Genomic DNA, 10,978 nt, shown 5'->3' with positions numbered 1-10,978 from the left:
AATGGGCAGTGAGGAAGTGGGGGAAAGCCGCCAGGGGCAGCGATGGTGGGCCGATGAAGCACCAAGAGTGACTTGTCTCATCTTAGGATGAGAGCAATTTGAGGGTGGGGCCGTGCTGAGGCTGAGAAGGGTTTGCAGACCCAGGAGAGCAGGGGGGTCGCTGGGGTGAGGTCTCTGTGCCCAGAGGACATTCATCACTCAGTGGACAGTGTTTGGATAAGTGAGTGAGCAGGTACAGATGGCAGGACCGGACTCCAGCATCACGCAGGCCCCCTCTGTGTTGGGTACCAAAGGGAGGGGCAGGCCAGCAGGGCAGGAGGATTTTGCAGAGAGGGAGGCGGGAGTCTCCATGGGGTGGCTTAGGTGTTTGGAGTAAGTGGGGGAGCGCAAGAGGGCCTCTACCACTGACACCCCCAATGCTCCCACCCCTCTCCACCATCCAGGAGTATGTGGATATGTTGGGGGGCACCGTCTCAGACACTGCTGACTGTGTGGCACAGGGCCCGAGTGTGAGGGACTGAAGAGGACAGGACAGCTGGGCACCCAGCTCTAACCCTGACGACCTGCGTGCCCTGGAGCGGAACTCTCCTCTCAGACCCTCCCCCCTTCCCCACCTGCACCACGGGACCCTGGCAGCAGCTGTCCGAGGGGTGCCATGTGACATTCCGTGAATCTTGCATTTCAGACTGTGGAATTCCGAGAAGTCAATACTCTGATTCCAGGCTTCTAAAATTCTATAACATAATTTCTTGTGTTGCCACCAGGGATGAGTCCAGCAGACATCTCTCCCCTCAAAATTGCTCTGTCTGCCCATCCCAGCTGCCAGGTCCCCATCCCTCCCTTCTCCCCATCAACTCTGGGCACGGCCAGCCTCAAACACGTCCCAAGTGAGTACTTGGCAGGCGGGGGCCGTGATTCATGCGCCTCCAGCAGGCTTCGTGGCTAGCCCGCCCGCCAGAGTATGCAAGACATTCTTGGCCTTGCCGGTCGCTCGGGATTAGCAGGGCGGGGGCGGCTAGGGCAGGGGGAGGCAGACTGTGCTCTCCGTCCTCAGCGAGGCAGGGGGCATCCAGGCACGAGCATGTCTGAAGTGGCCGCCAAGCTGGCCAGGGAGGGAACATCGCCCCATAAACTGAGGCCACGTCTGGGACCCAGACAGTGAGTGGGGGGGACATTTGAGGAAGGCTGCCACCTGCTCCGTGTCCAGGGAGGGAAGAAGGGCCAGGAGTCTGGGGCAAGCGAGGCTCCTCATCTGAGGCTGCTCAGCACCCTGGCCCTATTTTCCTCCACAAGCCCCTTCCTGCCCCCATGTCCCTTCTTCCTTCCCTATGGTAGCCTAGCCCACTCCATCTCCACCACTCAGATCCCAGACTTGGCTGAGAGCGTGAAGCCTGTTTCTATAGAGTCAAGAAGCAGAGAACCTCAGCTGCTTCCTCTCTCTCTCTCTCTCTCTCCCTATACCCACTCCAGGTCCCCTACCTGCCTCCCTGCAGGGCCATGCCTCCACGCTCAGACCATCATTTCAGAATAAGATGATGTCTGCCTAAAAGCAAGCCTCTCAAGTTAGGTCAGAGTCACACACAGGGCATTGCACGCACACACACACACACACACACACATACACACACACTTGTCCACATGCACTTTGAGACCAGTGTCCTAGAACAGGGCCCTGCTCCCCTCAGACCATCATCTCAGACCAGAGCTGGGATCCGGGACCATGTGGCTGCAGGCCCAAGGAAAGGAAACAAAGAATCCTGGCAGATCCCTCACCCACTCATGGGCTCACCTGGTCCACAGAAGAATCTCTGCCAGGGATAGGTGTAAACAGTCCCCAGGGCTTCCTCACAGGTATGTTCTCTCCCCAGGCTCTGGTGGAGCACTGGCCAAGGCTTCTCTGGAAAGGGCAACACGAGGGACCCAGGCTGACCCAGAAGTGGCCATGCCCTTCTGGAGCCTCAGGATGGATGAGGAAGCCAGAACCCACAGTGCCATGGGGCAGAACTGGGCAGTGGAGGGTCTGGAAGTCTGAAAGCCATACCTGGGAGCCAGGGATGCATGACAAACCCAGGAAGGGATGGGGGCTAGGGAGGCCATCTCCAGCCCTTGGAGAAAGACAGGGCAACTCAGGGATGGGAGGGCCAAGGTTTGGGCACAAGGGCCCCAAGTGTCACAGTCACACCGGCCAGAGCCTCTGGACGTAGGTGACACAAGTCTGTTAGCTCAGGAGCCGTGTGCACAGGTGCACAAAGAGCCACCTGTCAGCCCAAGGGTCTGTGGAATCGCCCCAAACTGCAGTGAAATGGGAGAGATCATGGGAGGGGGAGATGTTCCTCTTACCTCTGCCTCATCTTCTAGCCCCCAAGACTGGGAGCCCAAGACTGGTCTAAATCCTGGCTGTACCATCAATCAGCAAGACCTCGAACAAGACCCCTAATCTCTCTGAGCCTGACTTTTCTCATCTCTAGAACAGGAGCAGTAATAAAACACAGAGTAATTGGAGAACAACACGGGCCGAATCAGGTAAGGGCCTGGCACCATGACACGATGGCTGTACCCAAAGGCACCGCTACATTCATCATCTCTAGGCCCCTCTGAGAAGCACCTCGGGGGTGCTCACCTCAGGGGGAACAGTCGGAACCAGCGGCCCAGAGCCCCTGCTCAGCCCTCAGCACCACCCGAGTGCGGACAAAGAAGGGACAGAAGCCCAGCTAGACCCAGCTTGCTTCCAGCTCCACTTCATTCCCGATGTAAGTACCAAGACCTCTCCCCACCGGGGCACCCAGCCAAGCCCCTCAGAGACTGTGCCAGATCCGGAGGACAGCTTGGCCAGACCAGGGATGGAGCTTACTGTTCAGTCCTTAAAAGTCCACCAGACTGAGCTCCTCTTCCAAGGCGGAGGGGGCCGGCCTGTGCAAGGGCCGCATTCCCAGCATGCCATAGAGGGGGAGCCAGCCGGAGGTCTCCCCAGAAAATGCCTGGCTCCAGGCCAAATCCTGGGAAGAGGCCACAGCATCAAGACCTGGAGCAGCCCAGCTGAGCTGTGCTGAGCATGCCTCGTGGAGCCAGCAAGCAGGGGTGGGGTGCACTTAGGATGGAGCTTAATAAAAGTGGGGGAGACAGGGAGGGGGGAGGGGGCTCAGTGAGTGCAGCAGGGCTCCCAGGAGGGGTTCAAGGGGATGCGTCCACAAGGACCCCAGGCCCACTCACCCCTCCTCCCCATTATCCTTCCTCCTGTCCGGCTCTGTCACACAGCTCCCATGGGGACACCCAACCTGGGATGCACCCCTGGCCTCCTGCCTGCCTGGCTTGATCAGCCCACCATGTTCCTCTCCATCCAAGGTGTGAGTGAAGTCCAGGCCAGAGTGGCCCAAGGCCTGGGCCTCCCTGAGGACATCTCCACAAAAGCCTGGTCAACCCAGGCCAGCTAGGATTCGGGCCCCAGGCCCTATTTATTTAGACTCTGGTGCTGTGGTGCAGAGTCACCGGGACCTGTCCCTGGAGTTGTTCTGGAAGAGAGGGACATGGGCTGAGAGCCAGGGACGCTGCACACATGGAGACCCAAGCAACTGTGCATTAGCTCCAGGAGTGAGCTAGCCTGCGGGACAGTCGTCAGCTCGCTCCGGCAGCCCATGGAAGTCTGTCTGCCTGGAGGAGGAAGCATGACCCTCAAGCTGAGTTTGAAGGAGAAAGAGGCCAGATAAAGATGCCCGGCATTGGGAAGTGGAGGGGCCAACCAGAGGCAGGTGTGTGGCAGGAAGAAGGACAAGGCGGGGCTGCAGAAATGGATGGGCACCGCCCCCCTTGGCCTGGCGAGTGATGACAAGGGGGTAGGACTGCATCTCAGAAGTCACAAGGAATAGACAGAGGTGAATAAGGAGGGGAGGGACTGCCCGGGAGAGGGTCCCTGGCATTGGCATTCTCCCTGAGAAGCAAGAGAAGAAAGAGGGGGGCCTCTAGGAGCTACTCACTCCCTTGTGGCCTGGCCCATCTGCCTCTGAAGGCTGAGGAAACTTCTGATCTCTGCCCACCCCCCACCCCCAAACACACACAGTTCATCCATGAAGGATGTGCTGTAAGAGGGATGAGGGACAGGGTGGTTCATGCAATCATCCTCAGACTCTGTCCAAGATCCAGGGTGAGACAGGCTCCCAGGCCCCAAGCGACAGAAACCCAGGGTGGCTGTGGGTCACAGGGCATCATAGCTAGACCCATTCTTTCTGCTTGCTTCTGACTACCCGATCCCCAGGAATGCAAGTGGCCCTGGAAATACTGTTTAGGTACAAACGCTTCTTCAGGAGATCTCCTGAGGGACAGGCGAGGAGCAACCGAGCTGAGGAGAGACCAGGGCATGGGGAGCATGAAGAGACTCCTCCTGGCCACCAAGTGGCCCTGGTCCTGGGGAAGGGCAGGCTAGGCCGAAGCTGTCTTTCCCATGGTCCAAAGGAAGAGCAACAGATGGAAGGAAGAGAGAGCAGACGGAGGAAGCAGCAGAGGAGAGCCCTAGACCAGGGTCCCCAGGCCTATACCCTGCTCTGCTACCGGCTCTGGGGCCTTAGTTTCCCCATCTGTAAAATGGACATGCTGTCCCAGTGGCTCCTTTGACCCTGGTTTTCCCGCTCTTCTGTTCTCTGCTGCTGTCAAAGCCTCCCCTAGGGGAAGAGGGCTCTTGCCCCTTACAGAAGCCCCTTTCCTCCACCCACTCCCCTATTCCGTGTGGCCAAGATGAGAAGGAGCAGCTGGCTGGGTATAAGGGGGTGACACCAGGGGGCCTAAGCTGGGGAAATAGCCTGGAAAGGCTGGGTGGGGAGGAAATTGGAAATTTTTTAAACCTTGACAGCTGGAGCCCTGTGAGTCAGTGGGGCAGATGGAAGTGATTAGGCACTGGCGGGAGGTCCAGTGGGGCGGAGACAGGAACCCATGCGGTGAGCTCGGAGCTCAGACCTAGGCGGGTGGCTTCCTCCCAGCCACACTGCCTCCAGGGACACAGGGCTGCTCCTCGTGTTTGGAGGCACTGAGCCAGGCTGTGCACCAGGCTCATGTGCTGGGGGCTGAGGAGGCTAGAGATGGGGACTCCAGGCAAGAGAGGGAACCCCAGAACAGGAGAGAGGCATGGGACACTGGGTGTCCTCATCTGGACAGCAAGCATTATGGATCCAATAACAGGGGGTCCCCTCGTATCCACTCCCCACCCCCAGAAGGTCCTAGGACCTTCCCTAGTGATAATACAAACATCCCCAAAAGTCCAATCTGTATTCCCTCCTTAGGAGGCTATGCTTATGTCCCGCAAATGATAACTCATCTCTGAGTGAGAGGAAAGCAGGGAGTAAGCCATTTCACAAAGAATTCCACTTTCAACCATTTATTGAGCTCTTCCTGGGCCAGCGTGGAATGTGAGGAAAGCCCTCTCAGTCCCTGCCCTTGAGAAGTGTCCAGTCAAGTGGGGAAGACTGCTGCACACGGCTATGGAGAATCAGAGTGAGAATATCCCAGCGGAGCCATGAGGAAGCATGCAGGATGCAGAGGCTGTGAGCTGGGGCTGTGGAGAGCTGGGTATGGTCCTGGGGAGACACTGAGGAGGGGGGCGGTGAGAGAAGCCAGGAGGAGAAGGAGGGATGTTGCACTTTGATGAATAAGGAGGTCCCTGGTCTCACTGGAATAGTGGGCAGCAGTCAAGTCAGAGTAGATGTAGGGGTGAGGACGAGGAGAGGAAGTAGCGGTGAGCCGAACCCAGCTGCAGGGGCAAGGGGTAACTGACAGGTGAGCCCTGAAGGGGAGGGCTGCGGAGGGTTGGAGACACATATGCAAAGCCTCTCTCAGGGCCCAGGCCTAGCTAGAGCCACATTAGCCATCCATCCTCAGGCCCTCCCCACAGACCCGCCAGCCACTCCCCAGATCACCACAACACTCAAGCATGACATGACTGTGGGGTACCAAACCAGCTGTGCCAGAGCATTTCGTGGCTACATTCCTCCCCAACCATCCCAACCACCCTCTCAGTGTTCAGCAAACATTCGCCAATGGCCACTGTATCCAAACCTGTGTCAGGCTCTGTGGCACGGAAAAAAAACAAGCATGGTCCTGGCCAAGGAAGTGAGGCAGATGGAGCCTCCTGGGTTCCATGGTTGACAGTTGGAAGGAGGGGACCATTCTACCTGGGAGGGGGGGATGCTGTGGGAAGGAGGTAGCTCTGGAGGCAAGACTGGTAAAAGAAGCAGGAGTTTGCCAAGCAGGCCCAGATGAAGAGCTGTCATGGGCACAGAGATGGGGTGTGTGTGCAGGGGGCCTCTTAGGGAATTCAGAGCAGATATCCAGGACCAGTCCCTGGAGGCCATGGGGCGGGTCATTAAAAGATTTTAATCAGGGTGCATCTATAGTGTAGAATATTACTCTGGTGACTAGATAAAGCCTGTTTAGAAGAGGGGACAGACATGAGAAGGGCTTAGGAGATAAAATTTATAGGATTTGGTAACAGAATGTAGGGGGTTGAAAGGGGAAGAAGGAGGCATCTGGATAGCAGGGAGGAAGGAGGCACTGTAGGTGGAAAGAGCTGATCTGGTGCCATCACCGAGCTTCTCCAAAATCCAATGGCTTTGCAGCATCTGGGACATCTCAGTGATGATGTCCATGAGGGCTGTCAGCACACAACTGGCAATGGAAGTCTTTAATGAGGATGAAGGGTCTTAAGCAGAAGGCCAAAGAGCTCACAGTGTTCTCATGGCTAAGATGGGGAGGCACTGGAGGCTGTAAGCAGGGAAATGACACAATCAGATTTAAAAATATCATTTCAGCAGTAGGGAGGAGGCCTGGGCAGAGAGAGAGACTGAAGGCAAAGAGACCTAGGATGAGGATGCAATGTCTGCCTTGAGGCCAGGCCTCCAACAGAGGCCAAGGTCAGAGAAAGGGTCATAGTTCAGACCCTTGAAAGCAACTAACCTAGCTTTCAAGGTCACAGTGGATCTCGCTTTTTACAGAAGTAGGGTCTTGACAAGTTGGGTCATAAAAGATGCTACACTGATACTTTATGTTAAATCCTATTTTTTTTTAAATATTTTATTTATTTGACAGAGCACGCACAAGCAGGCGAAGCAGTAGGCAGAGGGAGAGGGAGAAGCAGACTCCCCGCTGAGCAGGGAACCTGACATGGGGCTCAAACCCAGGATCCCGGGATCGTGACCTGAGCCAAAGGCAGACACTTAACTGACTGAGCCACTCAGGTGCCCCAAAATCCCATTTTAAATGACTCGACCCAAAAACAAAATCAAGAAAGCAATTCCATTTGCAATAGCATCAAAAAGAACAAAATATTTCAGAATAAATTTAACAAATTTATTTTGTTACACCAAATCTTGTTACACCAAAAACTACACAACATCATGGGGAAAAAAAAATGAAGATCTAAATAAGTGGAAATATGGCCATGTTCGTGGATTGTCTAATTCATGAATATTGTTTAATATACTACCAAAAAACAGATTCAGTGTAATCTCTATCAAAATCGCAATGGTATTTCTTACAAAATGGAAAACTCATCTTAAATTCATATGATAGTTCATATGATAGTTGGGGGCCCCAAATAGTCAAAATAATCTTGACAGAGAAGAACAAAATCAGAAGGCTCACACTGCCTGATTTTAACACTTACTACAAAGCTATAGTGATCAAGGCAGTGTAACACTGGCATAAGACAGATATATATATAGAGATATAACTCAGTGGAATAAAATTGAGAAATAAACCATTACATATGTGGTCCATTGATTTATTTTTTTATTTTTATTTATTCATGAGAGACACACAGAGAGAGGTAGAGACACAGGCAGAGGGAGAAGCAGGCTCCATGCAGGGAGCCCGACGCGGGACTCGATCCCAGGAATTTGAGATCACGACCTGAGCCAAAGGCAGACGCTCATCTGCTGAGCCGCGCACATGCCCCTGGTCCATTGATTTTTGACAAGGGTGCCAAGAACGTTTATTAGGGAAAGAATAGTTTTTTTCAACAAATGGTGCTGGGGCAACTGTGTATCCACATGCAATAGAGTGAAGTTAGAACCCCCTACCTCACACCACATACAAAAATTAACTCAAAATAGATCAAAGACCTAAACATCAAGGTAACACTGTAGAACTCTTAGAATAAAACAAAGAGGTAAATCTTTGTAACCTTGAATTTGACAATGGTTTCTGAGATGTGACACCAAAAGCACAAGGGAAAAAAGAAAAAACATCCATCGGGTATCATAAAAATGAAAGACTTTTGCGCATCAAAGGATGCTATCAAGAAAGTGAAAAGACAATTCACAAGATATTTGCAAACATATTTCAAATGACTTAAGAGAATATGTTGCATAAAAGTCTCCTCTCAAAAAACTTCTCCATGGTGGGGTGGAAGGAGAAGACTCTTCCCTAACATACAGGGTGCAGGGTATCCTGTCCTGCCCTTCCTGGAGCGCGTTCGCCCAAAGGCGATCTGCCCATCTAGGAAATTAGGGAAATAAAAATCAGAGAAGGGTGGGAAGAAGCAGGGACACTTGCCCCTGGGGCAGCCACAGTTCTCTGGGAACTTGCTCACAAATTCCCCGAATTCCCCCATATTAATTTTAGAACGAGTCCTCGAAACCCGAGGAGGCCGGGGACGTCCCGGCGCCAGTTCAGGCAGCTCTCAGAAAGGGGACAGTGTGAGGGAGAGGCTGTCTGGCCTGGCCTCCTCGTCCATGGGAAGGTCACGAGAGGCACGAGCCGGGGCCAAGCCCCGTGCAAGGCGCGGGCTCAGGCGACAAGCCAGAAAGTCCTGGGGCCTGAGGCCTCAGTTCCCAGTGACATCAGTGCAAGGTGTCAGGGGGCCTGAATCATCGGGGCCAGGGCCAGCCCCCTCCCGGGGGGAGAGCATAGCAGAGGTATGAGGCAGCCCGGGCCAGGCAGGCGGCCCTGGACTGGGCTGGACACCGTGACTGTTTTATAGAATTAGCAAGTGGGACCCGCCACAGGGGGGCGGGTGGGGATATCATTGTCCTGGATTCCAACAGGCTGCATCCCCCCGCCACCTCTTTCTGATTCACAAAATTAATTCCAACGGCTAGAGAGAGGAGCCTGTCAGCAGGGCCAAGGGGTCATAAACACGGGGAATATTAATAACTGCATCCAGGCTGCCTGGGGGGCTGGGGGGCCTGCTAGAGGGACTGACTTCTTTTGTCTCCTCATCAGTGATGTGGAAAGAGGAGAGTTTACTCAAGCCTGGGGCAGGTGCTGACCTCCATCAGGGCAGGGGTTAACCCAAGCTGAGGACAGACCACAGGGGTCTGTTCGGGCCTCTGTTCCCCCCAGAGAGGATTTCTCTTTGCACTACCAGGGTGCTCCTGGCCCCAGAATGCAGCCAGGTGTAAGCTAGGGAGGCCAGGGGTGTACCCTGGCTATGTAAGGATGAGACTTCTCGGGCTCAGGAGTAACTCATCGGCATATATGAATGCGCACACGCACACACACACACACACACACACATATCTGTGCACATCTGTGAAAACAGGACTAGCTATAGCTCCCTACTTTCCAGCCAGGTGGACCTAACCTGGGTGTGTGGGATCAACTCAGGATACAGTGTCCCACCACCCCAGAGGTGCACGCTGACCAGGCAAGAATGGGCTCCTTCTTTAACTAGACCCCGACTCCCCCAGCCTTTCCCTGCAACCTCTCCCTGCCATGAATCAAGCTTAGGGGTACTTACTACTGGGAGCTAAAGAAAGCCTCCTGTGTGGACACACACACACACACACACACACACGTCTCCACGTCTCTGACCCCTACTCCCCCACACTTAGCAGGGCACAGTCTGTCCCACTAAGGGGAACAGAAATCAGGGCAGTTGGCACGTTCTGCCCCCTCCCCAGCCCCTTAGGTCCTGAGAACATCATTCCAAACAGACTTCAGGACCTCAGTATCAGGGGGTCACCAGCCAAAGAAAGGAGTTGGTGAAGAGAGACAGCTGGAAAGGCAGAGTGGGTTCGGAGGCATGCCCAGGGCCCCACTGCAGGATGGACTGGGAGAGCCCCCGCCCCCCGGGAAGCCCCCAGCTCCCAGCTGCATGGCTCCTGGCTGCCAGGGCTGGGACAGACACAGACGGATGGGGACTGGCAGCAGCCGGGGCTGGGAGCCTGCCGAGTCCCAAGCTGGAATGAAGAAGAAACCTGTCCAGCGATGAGATCAAGGGGATGGCACCAGTGTCTCCCCGGGGAGCCGAGCTCCGCGTCCCAGGACATTCCAAACTGCGAACAAAACATGGGTGGGAGGCCAGCCAGGCTGGGCCAGTGCCAGGTGGGCCCCCCCACCCCACCCCTCCCACACACGGGGAGGCCGGCCCGCCAGTGGGACCGGCTGGGAACGTAGCATGAGCTGCTGGGAATGCTGCCCGTACAAGTCGCCTGGGGACGCAGCGTCCAGACACCTGCCACGTTCCCTCGGCGGGGCGCCACAGCCGGGCCCTGTGTGGAGCACTGTGGGCCACCGAGCCGCACATCCACCTGTGCTGTGCCATCCCACTGAGCAAACACCTTCAAAGCCACAGTCTCATTTAATAACCTCTGAAGGAAGCCAGGCCTGGCAGTTTTCCCCGTTTTGTAGGAAACTGGGGGCCGGAGTGGAATTTGCTTGAGGCCACACAGTTACTAAGAAACCGGTGGAGATTCTCACCCAGGACTTCTGCCTCCCACATATGAGTCCTTTCAACCACACCCAGTGCAGGCAGCAGGAGGCCACCAAAACCCTGGCCTCAGCCTCCCTGAACAAACCCCCATCCCACCACAGGGCCCCAGAATTCAACAAGTTTCATGCATTCGTTCTATAAATAGATAAACTGGAGCTAAAAAAAAGACAAGGGCTTGCCCAAGGTCAGAGGGCACCAGAGGTAGAGGTAAGATTCTGATGATGGTGTTCACAGGTACCATGCCAGGCAGCTGATGTCAAGACAGCCAGACAGCCCTCAGCA

At 55.0% G+C, this 10,978-nt stretch overlaps 1 long non-coding RNA gene across 3 annotated transcripts; it reads left to right on the top strand.

The window, feature by feature from the left end:
- Window positions 1–759: 759 nt before the first annotated feature.
- On the top strand, window positions 760–7,734 carry LOC140639082 (uncharacterized). Of its 3 annotated transcripts, none has more exons than XR_012035938.1 (5): window positions 760–887; window positions 1,471–1,851; window positions 2,469–2,750; window positions 3,256–3,869; window positions 7,069–7,734. It is a non-coding gene; the product is annotated as an uncharacterized lncRNA (long non-coding RNA). The 3 variants fall into 3 exon arrangements; XR_012035937.1 differs by having other exon boundaries at window positions 4,250–7,734; XR_012035936.1 differs by having other exon boundaries at window positions 3,256–7,734.
- Window positions 7,735–10,978: the final 3,244 nt, after the last annotated feature.

This window comes from Canis lupus, chromosome 8 (assembly GCF_048164855.1).
Source record: "Canis lupus baileyi chromosome 8, mCanLup2.hap1, whole genome shotgun sequence".
Taxonomy (NCBI): domain Eukaryota; kingdom Metazoa; phylum Chordata; class Mammalia; order Carnivora; family Canidae; genus Canis; species Canis lupus.
Note: the sequence above shows the minus strand (reverse complement) of the source record. Positions and strands in the feature narration are given on the sequence as shown.